Below are 13,576 nucleotides of genomic sequence, written 5' to 3'. Positions count from 1 at the left end.
TGGATCAGGCTGACGGCTCGCACCCTTGGCTTGGTGCGAGTAGCAGGGACGAGCTGGACCAGGCTGACGACTCGCACCCTTGGCTTGGTGCGAGTAGCAGGAACGGGCTGGACCAGGCCGACGACTCGTACCCCTGGCTTGGTGCGAGTAGCAGGAACGGGCTGGACCAGGCCGACGACGCACACCGTAGGCTTTGTGCGTAGAGCAGGGACAGGCCGGGCTGGCTGGCGACGCACCCCGTAGGCTTGGTGCGTGGAGCAGGAACAGGCCGGGCTGGGCTGGCGACGCACCCCGTAGGCTTTGTGCGTGGAGCAGGGACAGGCCGGGCTGGGCTGGCGACGCACCCCGTAGGCTTGGTGCGTAGAGCAGGGACAGGCCGGGCTGGGCTGGCGACGCACCCCGTAGGCTTGGTGCGTAGAGCAGGGACAGGCCGGGCTGGGCTGGCGACGCACCCCGTAGGCTTGGTGCGTGGAGCAGGGACAGGCCGGGCAGGGCTGTCGACGCACACCGTAGACTTGGTGCGTGGAGCAGGAACAGGCCGGGCAGGGCTGTCGACGCACACCGTAGACTTGGTGCGTAGAGCAGGAACAGGCCGGGCAGGGCTGTCGACGCACACCGTAGACTTGGTGCGTAGAGCAGGAACAGGCCGGGCAGGGCTGTCGATGCACACCGTATACTTGGTGCGTAGAGCAGGAACAGGCCGGGCAGGGCTGTCGACGCACACCGTAGACTTGGTGCGTAGAGCAGGAACAGGCCGGGCAGGGCTGTCGACGCACACCGTAGACTTTGTGCGTGGAGCAGGAACAGGCCGGGCTGGGCTGGCGACGCACACCGTAGGTTTTGTGCGTGGAGCAGGAACAGGCCGGGCTGGGCTGGCGACGCACCCCGTAGGCTTTGTGCGTAGAGCAGGAACAGGCCGGGCTGGGCTGGCGACGCACACCGTAGGCTCTGTGCGTGGAGCAGGAACAGGCCGGGCTGGGCTGACGACGACACCGTAGGTTCTGTGCGTGGAGCAGGAACAGGCCGGGCTGGGCTGGCGACGCACACCGTAGGCCCGATGCGAGAAGCAGGAACAGGCCGGGCTGGGCTGGCGACGTACACCGTAGGCCTAGTACGTGGAGCAGGAACCGGCCGGGCTGGACTGGCGACGCACACCGTGGGCTTGGTGCGTGGAGTAGGAACAGGCCGGTCCGTACTGGGAACACACACCACTGGCCTTAACCGGGGGATCAGGAACGGGCCGGACCGGACTGGTAACACACCTCAGTCTCTCACGCCGTGCCTCAACTACTTCCCTCCCTCTACTCTGCCAATGGCTCCCGTAATCCGGTAGCCTTCTCTCCACGTCTCCCTGTGGCAGCCTCCTGCTGCCCAGCCGCTAAAGCCATGTGCCCCCCAAAAACTTTTTGGGGTTGCCTCTCGTCCCTCCGACGATGGCCCTGCTGACGCCGTTGCTCCTCTCTCGCCAGGGCCTTGATCCTCCCCCAAGGTCCCTTGCCCCGAGCATGTCCTCCCAGGACCACGATTTGCCCACCTGGGCCATCGCCAGCCTCTCGATCTCCTTACCCGCGCTTCCTCCCATGTCCAGTCTCCTTGCTCCTGGACACGCTGCTTGGTCCTTTTTTGGTGGGTTTTTCTGTCACGGCCGTCTACGGAAGGAGTGGACCAAAGCGCAGCGTTTGTAGCGAACATGACTTTGTTAAAGTTAAAGTGCACAAACGAGAAAACAATAAACAATGACGGATAGTGAAGTCCTCAGTACACAGACTGAAACATGGAACAAAAACCCACAACCCTAAGGTGAACACTGACAGTTTAAATATGGCTCCCAATCAGAGATAACGAGCCGACAGCTGACACTCGTTACCTCCGATTGGGAGTCACATGACGAGACAAGACACTACAACCAAAACCAAACACAACCAAATGAACACACCCTATACCCAACACAACCAAATGAATACACCCTGGCTCAAACTACACAGTCCCGGAGCCAGAGCGTGACAACATCATTGCGCACATGTTACACATCATGAATTAGGCTATATCGAGGCAAGAAATTTCAGACAGTTGTGTACAAATGGCTAAATAAAACTCAATTGAATTAACATTACATTTATTTCAATATCATTCAAATATATACAGTGAGGGAAAAAAGTATTTGATCCCCTGCTGATTTTGTAAGTTTGCCCAATGACAAAGAAATGATCAGTCTATAATTTTAATGGTAGGTTTATTTGAACAGTGAGAGACAGAATAACAACAAAATAATCCAGAAAAATGCATGTCAAAAATGTTATATATTGATTTGCATTTTAATTAGGGAAATAAGTATTTGACCCCCTCTCAATCAGAAAGATTTCTGGCTCCCAGGTGTCTTTTATACAGGTAACGAGCTGAGATTAGAGCACACTCTTAAAGGAAGTGCTCCTAATCTCGGCTTGTTACCTGTATAAAAGACACCTGTCCACAGAAGCAATCAATCAATCAGATTCCAAACTCTCCACCATGGCCAAGACCAAATAACTCTCCAAGGATGTCAGGGACAAGATTGTAGACCTACACAAGGCTGGAATGGGCTACAAGACCATCGCCAAGCAGCTTGGTGAGAAGGTGACAACAGTTGGTGCGATTATTCGCAAATGGAAGAAACACAAAAGACCTGTCAATCTCCCTTGGCCTGGGGCTCCATGCAAGGTCTCACCTCGTGGAGTTGCAATGATCATGAGAACGGTGAGGAATCAGCCCAGAACTACATGGGAGGATCTTGTCAATGATTTGAAGGCAGCTGGGACCATAGTCACCAAGAAAACTATTGGTAACACACTACGCCGTGAAGGGCTGAAATCCTGCAGCGCCCGCAAGGTCCCCCTGCTCAAGCAAGCACATATACATACCTGTCTGAAGTTTGCCAATGATTCAGAGGAGAACTAGGTGAAAGTGTTGTAGTCAGATGAGACCAAAATGGAGCTCTTTGGCATCAACTCAACTCACCGTGTTTGGAGGAAGAGGAATGCTGCCTATGACCCCAAGAACACCATCCCCACCGTCAAACGTGGAGGTGGAAACATTATGCTTTGGGGGAGTTTTTCTGCTAAGGGGACAGGACAACTTCACCGCATCAAAGGGACGATGGCCCCCATGTACCGTCAAATCTAGGGTGAGAACCTCCTTCCCTCAGCCAGGGCATTGAAAATGGGTCGTGGATGGGTATTCCAGCATGACAATGACCCAAAACACACGGCCAAGGCAACAAAGGAGTGGCTCAAGAAGAAGCACATTAAGGTCCTGGAGTGGCCTAGCTAGTCTCCAGACCTTAATCCCATAGAAAATCTGAGTGGGACAAAATCCCTCCTGAGATGTGTGCAAACCTGGTGGCCAACTTCAAGAAACATCTGACCTCTGTGATTGCCAACAAGGGTTTTGCCACCAAGTACTAAGTCATGTTTTGCAGAGGGGTCAAATACTTATTTCCCTCATTAAAATGCAAATCAATTTATAACATTTTTGTTAACAAAAATGTGTTTTTCTGGATTTTATTTTGTTATTCTGTTTCTCACTGTTCAAATAAACCTACCATTAAAATTATAGACTGATCATTTCTTTGTCAGTGGGCAAACGTACAAAATCAGCAAGGGATCAAATACTTTTTTCCCTCACTTTAGGTCTTTGTAGCCTATACTGTACTTATGTTTTAATACAGTAATCTCCATTTTTATTTGAAGCTTCTTTATATCCTTCGTTTGTTATGCAAAGAAATAGACACATTTGTATTTGTAGTCACAGTCACATTCGTTCTAAAGTTATCGGCGGTCACAGAAAGACAGATAAACATCTTGATTCTGTGTTTAACTGAGATATTTGTTGTATAAAGTGACGTGGAAGGGCAAGAAACGTAGCTGTTCTAACTGGTCACTAGCTGGCCCTCATGAAAAAGTACTACTGAATTACTACTTATCACTACTACACTCTTAGAATTAGTGGTGACTTGAGGAACCCTGTAGATCCTCAAGGATCCCCTGGAGTTCCTCAATGAACCATTGCTAGTCAATGGTTCATATTTGCACCTCCGGTTAGTTGAGGGGTTCTTGTTTTTTTTTGAGTAAATGTGATTCCTGTTAATCTGTTCTGTCGTATTGTCATCACATGTTAAGGTTGAACACTGACAGTTGTGTAGCTTCAGTGAGGCTAACAGAGGTGTATGAGTTCCTCAAGAGTATATGCAAATACCAAAGTTGGAATAGTTACTACTTTATTACTGTATGTAATCAGCAACATTTTCATTTGCAGTGTACAAACTTAACATGATGAACAGGAATGACATTTACGCTAACGGGTGACCAAAAATAATAGTCTGTCACCTCTACAAAGTATTATTTAAAAAATTCAAAATTGAACCCCTCCCATCTCAAAAAGTTTCCGGTTTGAACATTTACACAGGGCTTCCTCGAAGACCATTTTCAGAAGGTTTCCTCAAGGAGCCTTTTTCAACTGGATCTGCACAAAAGCTACTGATTTTACTACTTGATTGCTATTGAGATGTGTAATAAACCAGTAGTGATTTATGTAGTAATTTAAGTACTAATGAGTGATAAATTGGGATATTTCACTACTGGTGAACACTACTATACATACTTCCTATTCAAATCACTACATAATTATCCCTTAATGACAAATGTGTAACTACTGAGCTTTTGTGTATCTACTACTTAAAACCTACACAATTCCTACATGTTAACTATTGAATTACTACGTAATGTCTACACATTACTGCTGTATGCCTACTCAATCCCTATTTTGTATTTTTTATCTTTATTTAACTAGGCAGTTAATGTGTTAAGTCAGTTAAGAACTAATTCTTATTTACAATGACGGCCTACACCGGCCAAACCCGGACGATGCTGGGTCAATTGTGCGCCCCCCTATGGGACTCCCAATCACGGCAGGTTGTGATACAGCCTGGAATCGAACCAGGGGGTCTGTAGTGACGCCTCAAGCACTGAGATGCAGTGCCCAATTATTGAATTACTACTGCCATGTGTGTTTGTAGTGTTGTGTCACTACTGATCACTACTGAATTGCTCCTGATCCTTTTTAATTTCCTACATAAACCCTTTTGAATTACTATTGAAAACTGACACATTTGCTACTGTTTGCCTATTCAAAATCACTTTTGACATCTTCTTGTTTTACTACTGTGTCACTACTAGACTAGTGCACATGTTATTTCCTCAAGTTTCTAACTATAGTTATATCATCTAACAATAAATAATATGCTTATACAAACGTAATTGCATTTTAAAATGACATATTTACACGTTTGTTAATCGCTTTAAGGCCTCGTCTTCATTCAGCTTTGACTTAACTATCTTCAGATCCTCTTTTTTGTTGCAGACACATTTCTCCACCACTTAACCTTTTAGAACATAAAGACAAGCACAAGAGACAAGCAATTATAAGCCATTATCAATAATCTGCTAACAGACGTCACATAAAACAACACATAAAAACATTTGATAAACAATGTTAATCTTACCAACAATGGCCTCCAGTCTTCTTGTGACGAGAGCCTCCTTGGCAACAGGTCAAAAGAGGTAAGTAGAATGGGTAAGTATACCAATATGAACATACTGTACATTTGCATACAAAACACGTACTTATTAGCTAGCATGACGAAACAGAGGCTACATGGCCACATTTCAATTTGCTAGGGTAAACACAAGACCGTTTTGGCTAGCAATCTTTTTGATCTGGTAAAAAGTTATATAAATGGCTAAACAACTACATGAAAGTATTCATAAAACATAACCTTAAATTAATGTTTACAATATAGCCAATTTTGACTTTGTAGCTGGCCCATCTAGTGGAAATCACTCAGTTCTGCCTCCAGGGAAAGATTCATGACAACAAACGTCAACCTGCGAGAAATATGGGCCTGAGGAGCTACTCCATAATCAGGCCTGGCTTTTGTTTATCAGCCAGTCTGCCAGGCAGCGTAGTGCTAGCATATACGTAAATAAAAAATGTAAAATGTATGCACTCACTAACTGTAAGTCGCTCTGGATAAGAGCGTCTGCTAAATGACTAAAAATGTAAAACAAATGTGAGACGTGCTGCTATTAACTGCAGCAGCTTCACAGGTCTGCCCCCCACCCAGGCTCCACAGCCTCACGGCTGGAGCCTCGTCACCTCGCGCTCTGTCTGGTGTCAGTGGGGTGGTAGTGGTACAGTAGAGCTAAGGACTGACAGTTATACACCCAACACAGGCCCAGCGCTGCCACAACAAACATCTCTGAACATCATTTCCACAGATGCTGTGTATGTTCTAATTTAAAATGGATGCCAGGGATAGAGACGCAGAGGGCAGGTGGTGGGTCTGTCGTGGTAATCTGGATTTTTTCACATGCCTGTTCGGTCAAAATGGAAACATCTCTACACAGTAGTGTATTAATGTTAAAGCACTTAAGTGCAGATTATTGAAACCCATTGCCCAACAATTTAATAGCCGTCTGACGACTGATTGTATGTTCCAGGCCTTTTGTGTGCATCTTGTATGGTCATGCTCCTTACAACACTCTTTGGTAAGAACATCTGACATTTTTGGAAAGAGCACAACATAATTCAGCTAAATAACATATTGCTCTTGTGCTCAAAAGCTCCACACCTTGCATCTGTCATTCTTCCTGGCTTTTAAGGCAAAGAGTAACTTGACAGAAGTGTGGCAGGCAGTGAGCTGAAGACAGCTTGGCTACAGCCAAGGCTCTGTGCGTTGAGTTGGCACTCTCTCTAGTGGAGGAATGAGAACAACCACATGGCTTGTACCTCAACCTTGGCTCCACTGTGTTTGTCCGAACTATCTTTACCAGGTCCCTTTTGCAAAAGAGGCTTCTAGCCTCAAGTGTCTTTTCCTGGTTAAAAATAAATGCAATCTTAAAAGCATGGGCTGACAGATACAGCAGATCAGATATAACAAATTGAGTTCCTTTAGCAATACTCTAAATTATGTCTATTAGTATACTGTATCAATTAAATAATTATAAAGACATTGTAGTAGTATTATACAAGACAACAAAGCATTCTTGTAGGAGCCATTTTGGCCTACTTATGTGGTCGTTGTGTTATGTTTTCTTGTTTATAGATAACCTGTCTTTTAATATTCCACTTGATTTGTACACAAGACTGTGAGGAGTCATGTTAGGTTATGGGTCACTGACCAGGGGCACACAGGTGACCAGGAAGTGGGATGCACATGTATGGAGAGCACACCAACTCTTGAGGGGATTGGATTTATTCATGGCCATTGGATGGAATCGTTTTCCTGCAACGGATTAAAACTTTCACAGACTATTTACCGACTAATAAGTGGAAGGAAAACAAATCCCCCGCGCGAAAACGCATAAATGGCGGCGGCGGTGGATCGGTATGTGAGCTTCGTATGCCTGTAAAATTTGAAAATGCTTGTTAACTGTGGCATGTTGAAGGGTCAATTTTAAAATAAGTATTTTATTTGAAAGCATTTTTATGAACGCCAGCCTAGAACAGGCCTGCGGGTGATTTTATTTGGCCCCCAAGTTTTCGTAGCATATATTTTTCTTAGCATATATTTATAAATTTACAAAATTTGACACAAAAGACTGCAAAATCATCAGGAAATTAGTTCAAAGACATTTTAATTTAGGAAATCTGTTCCCAAGTATTCCCAAGCATAAATAAAGAGGCATATTTGATCGTATCCCAATGTAAACAAGGTTTGAAATGATTCTGTTTTTCTCAAATACTAGCTTTATATTCTTGCGTTCAATTTGCAGTGTTCAAAATATTTATAATTATGTTCCAGCCCCCCGACCATCCGCTCAAGGAGAAATCAGCCCACGGCTGAATGTAATTGGGGACCCCTGCCTTAGGCGGGAGGCAACACAGATGTCTAGAGAAACAAAGTGGTTATCAGGAACTTTTGACTAGGTTAGCCACTACAATTATTATTGAAACTGATTTGTTTTATACTCTATAGGCCCACAGCAGATGGATATGTATGATGTGAACATTATTTTTACATTTTAGTCATTTAGCAGATGCTCTTATCCAGAGCGACTTACAGTAGTGAGTGCATACATTTTTGTACCTTTCGTACTGGTCCCCTGTTGGAAACGAAACCACAACCCTGGCATTGCAAGTGCCATGCTCTACCACCTGAGCCACACAGGATGTTCTGCTTAATAATTAGACCTACTGGAAACCCACAATGAGGGGTCTATGTTACAGAAGTATAGGCCCTGTTTGAATACATTCCAAAGGCATTCTTCATTCCTCTCTTCCTTTAAGTAATTACTGATCTTACATGATTGGATAGGTGAAAGCAAGGGCTCTTTCACATTGCTTTCACCTATCCAGACATTTCTAATCAGCGATTACTTCAAGAACTTTAGGGCCATAACCTGTGTTCTGTTAGGTGACAAGCTTGCAATAATTAGTGTGCAAGTGCCCTCTAGTGGCTTAAATTCAAGGCCCTACTGGCTGTCAAACAGTATCCTCTTACCAAAGACTGGATAAAGGCCTGGTAATAGGGCCTTGGTCACTCAGTATGTGTTAAATGGATCCATTTTCAACATGGAGTCCCCCAGCGGCTCCTGATGACTCTATGACAGGCCCAGTTGGAGGCCAACTGTCTGATAAGTGTCTGCTAAGAGCTCTGTGGGCTAAAGTAGTAGACTACTGAACAGCATGTCTTTGGGCATACAGTGAAGTTGTTACTATAACCATGCAAACAAATACAAACACATTAAACTTACTGCACATATGTCATGATGAAAATACCCTTTAAAAGACCGTAACTTAGTCATAAATGGAGAGTGCATTATGTCAGTGGTTCATTTGCTAAAACAAATACACCATTATCTTAAAAATAGTGGATATGTTGTCAGAAGGCTCTACCCTCAGATTTCTAGGCCTCTCTTCTGATTACAGAATCATTGTTTTCCCATTGTCTGTTGTCTATTCAAACCACATGGAGATGCTGGATGGAAGGGAGAATGCTGGACGCTCAGCCGTGTGGAACTGCCAACCCCACATATCCATCTCTGCCTGCATCCTCAGGCACTCCCTGGCACCTCAGCCCTTGGCCGCTCCTGAAAGAAAACAATTACCAATGGGGCGGAACAACAATGCCCAGAAAACATCTGCCTGTACCGGATGGATAGGGGGGTGAGGTGTCCATGTCTGTGTCCCTGCTGGTTTAAACCCACCCGGATGGGCCTGCGTACAGTTACTTACAGCAGACCGCCACAGATCTCCGATTCCACACAAAGCCTGTCTCCTTGGCGATGGTTGCCGTTAACACAGACGAAGGCCCAAATGTCGGAGCAGTTGTTCGTTTGGGTGGGTTCCATTCTGTATGGATGATGCATCAGTATGAATGGCCCCTGAGTACATACAGGCATGGGCTATGTCCCAAATGGCTCCCAAATATTCTTCAAAATAGTGCTCTATATTGGGTACAGGGTGCCATGTCTATGGACTCTCATCAAAAGTAGTGCACTATATAGGGGAAAGGGTGCCATTTGGGACGCAGCCCTGGTCTCTGGAATAAACACAGTTTATTTACTCTTAGCAATACTTGACATGAGCTATAACAAAAGCAGTACAAAAGGATTACATAGAAGTATTGCATTGTTCGCATTACATTGAGCAAGCATAGTGATAAACATGCAAATGTCATGACTTAGATCTGGCATCTAAATATTGAGGTAGGGGAACAAACAAATTGATTCTAAAAGCTTTAACAAGAGCAAGGTATTTTTTTCCATATGAAAATGGCATACCATTTTGGAAAAACAGAATATTTAAGTTATTCCATCCCCGAACCTTTGACCCCAGGCACTTCCACAGTAACGGAATTATGCTGAGACTCACTTCAAAATGTTACCAAACAAAAACCATTGATTTAAAAGTTTAACAAACAATACAACTCAATGCACAAGGACTCATTTTTACAATTTACACTGAACATTTTACAAAAACACATTTACTGGAAGAAATGTGCAGATACAAAGTTTGGTAACAGAATTTCGGTAAAATCTCGCTCAGTTTTTCATGTGACCACATTTTCCAAAAACTCTGTTAAATATCTTCCCCCCGAATTAAAATTCAAAGATGTCTGCAGAAAGAATGGGGTGACATGAGACTTTGACTTTGAAAAAATCTATTTTGGTTATTGAACTACAGTAAGTGAAGTGGATTTACATCCGGTAACGGAATTACAGTAACGGAATTACATCATGGGTCCCAAATCTGTACTATACAGAAATGCATAAATATTGATATGCATATCATTCTCTTCCTGAATAGGTAGAAAAAATGCAATATCTTTTTGCATATTTGGGTATTATTCTACACACTGGCTATTATTCTAATGAGCTCTGCCCCCAAACAAGACAACATTAGGTTGGTCCGGACCAGACCAAATCTGAACCAATCATAGACGTCTTTGTTTCACAAGTTTGGACATCACAGTCTAGCGCTATACAGTACAGTAGAGTTCAGTACAGTAGAGTACAGTAAAGTAGATATGTTCAGTACAGTACAGTAGAGTACAGTACATTAAAATGTACTAAACTCTACTCTACTGTACTGTACTTTTCTTTACTGTTCTGCACTTTACTGTACTGTGCTCTACTGTACTGTGCTGTCCAAACTTGCGAAACAATGACACCTATGATTGGTTCAGATCTGGTCCACCCAGGGCGGACTGACCAAATTTCAACTACTTTTCAACGTCCTTGGATGTGTTGGTCAGTGCTCAGTGGGTGAGGATGCTTGTTACAGTAAATGGAAAGAGGGTATGTGTCATTAAGAGCCGGGAGAGGTGACATTAACTGGAGAGAGAGAGAGAGAGAGAGAGAGAGAGAGAGAGAGAGAGAGAGAGAGAGAGAGAGAGAGAGAGAGAGAGAGAGAGAGAGAGAGAGAGAGAGAGAGAGAGAGAGAGGGTGTGAGAGTGAGAAGTTGTCCAGACTGTTTTCACAGTCTTGCTTTGATCACCAGACGACAGAAAGAGAAAGAAAACAGTTCTGAGCTGAACATAACAGTATGCCAGTGGAAGGGAGGGCAGTCGCAGGTGACCCAACCGTGGTTTGTGACTACTAAGATTTCCCATTGTAGTCAATTTAATTGCAGTAATTCCGTTACCGATTTGGTAACTGAACTTTGAGTTTTAATAATTTAATAATTCATAACAAAACGGGATATCAGTAAAAACATTATTACGAATTGGTATGTCTACCTTTACTTACCTTTACTTATCCTCCCTCCTTATGAGGAAGAGAAATTAGAAAATATCTTAAAGATATCTGGGTTTTTGGTAATGGAATTACAAGGCATAAGGTAATGTTTCTTAAAATAATTTTCTCCAAAACTAAATATAAGTGTTGATATTATTTGTCAGGGGTCTTAACTTCAACATTATTGTGTTTTGATCTATTTTTTAATACCCTTTAAGACTTTCTGATAGATGTTGTCTAAGACCAGTGGTGTAGTGGTGCCTGGAGAACTGGGTATATTCTAAACATTTCCCAAATGGCCCGCCCGGTGAAGAAAAGGCTCCCTGTGTGAAAGATTATATGAGAAACAGAGACATACACTCTGAATGACCAAGCTTTACTGTGCACGTAGGCCAATAGTTGGCCTACTACCGTAGGATAAATAAAGGGGGCATATAAGCAGACAATGAAAGCTCTTACAATATTTGATGGTGACATTTCTCTAAAACAGGCTATAGGCTAAATGTGCACCACCAAGTCAGAACAGCAGGCTAAATTACGAGGGGAAAATTAAGCAAATTATTAGGGTGAGGCACATGGGCTATTAACAGCTTACTACACAACATACATTTAGTATTATTTTCTTAGCTACAGTAAACATATCTCCCTGGCATATTACATCATTTATGCAGCAGCATACAAGACGTTTTTGGACTCACCTTGTTGTGCTGTGCTCACTTGAACAGGAAGGTGGCGTGGCAGTCCTTCTTGTGGGCTCTAGAAAGATGCCCGAAATCCCAACTTGGAATTCCGAGTTGGATGACCGTTCAAAATTATTTTTCGTATTTTCCCAGGCGGAGCAAATTTTATCAGAGTTCCCAGTTGTCTTGAACTCACTGAAGTCATGCTGGATTGACAGCATGGCCAATGTATTCAAACTTTTCTGACCCATGGCATTACCCCCTTTTTTGTGATATCCAACTGGTAGTTACGATCTTGTCTCATTTCTGCAACTCCCCTACGGACTCGGCGAAGGTAGAGAGCCAAGCCGCACTGCTTCTTGACACACTGCTCGCTTAACCCGGAAGCCAGCAGCAACAATGTGTCGGAGGAAACACTGTCGAACTGACGACCGAGTCAGCTTGCAGGCACCCGGCCCGCCACAAGGAGTCGCTAGAGCACGATGAGACAAGGCCAAACCCTCCCCTAACCCAGACGATGCTGGGCCAATTGTGCGCCGTCCCATGGGTCTCCCGGTCACGGCTGGCTGTGACACAGCCTGGGATCGAACCCGGGGCTGCAGTGGCGCCTTAGCACTCATTGTTGAATTTACGATTTCCAACTTGTTGTGTAATGTTTATGTCCAATGGCCGATGAGCACCGATACATTTTATCTATAATTTCTCTTCATATGACAAGGATTGAAAAGGATTTGCCAGTAGATTGCTGACTTGATGCATGATGATGACTGCTTGTCTAGCTTGCTAGCTAAGATTTTGAAAGTATGATGTTGACATGATCAGTCCAACCAAAGCTACGGTAGATATAACGTGATTTGATATCATTTTATCTGTGGCCAATGACCTTGAGCCTTCTTGGATGGGCACTTCTAATGTAAGTCTATAGCAGTACCCAAGGGGCTTGAATTTTCGAGCTCTACCTGTAGATTTTGCGGTGATGTAGAGTCCCCATGAGTGACAGAACACTGAGCCAATCACGGTGCAACTAGAGAACATTACTAACCCCTACACTCTGTATTTTCCGCTGGCTGCCCTACCACCACAGAAAGCACTGAGCTAGGCTGAAACACCTGCATTTTTGAGCTGCCTTACTCAAGAAAGCAAATTTTTTTTTTTTTTTTACATTGTTTGCAAACTGATATGTGACACGTATTAATGCCCAAATAACATTTATTTTTATTTTTATGCTAAACAGGTGGGGCATCACCACTGACAATTTGACATGCTCCTATGAACTCCACGTTGGTTCTCATGGGTCCTTTTACATGGAAATGTAAACATTTAGGCCTGCTCCCTTCCTTGGAGATCTTTTTCCTCTCGATGTCGTCTCCCTGCAAAGCAAGTGCTTTTCCAGCTAATTAAATGGATGTAATACCAATAATAAAATATGTTGTTGCAACAGCATGTGCAGATATTGCAAAATGATAAAAATGTATGCCAGCTCTCAAAAGACCAGCTCAGGGCAATTAGCAATGCTTACTGTAAGCAGAAAACAAATTCCAATTGGGCAAATTACTTTATAAAAGTTTGTAGTAGCTTTACTTCATGTCCTTTATAAAAGTGTGTGTTGCCACCTTGTGGTTA

Source organism: Coregonus clupeaformis, chromosome 17 (assembly GCF_020615455.1).
Source record: "Coregonus clupeaformis isolate EN_2021a chromosome 17, ASM2061545v1, whole genome shotgun sequence".
NCBI classification, from domain to species: domain Eukaryota; kingdom Metazoa; phylum Chordata; class Actinopteri; order Salmoniformes; family Salmonidae; genus Coregonus; species Coregonus clupeaformis.
The sequence above is the reverse complement of the archived record's forward strand: the minus strand, read 5'-3'. Positions refer to the sequence as shown.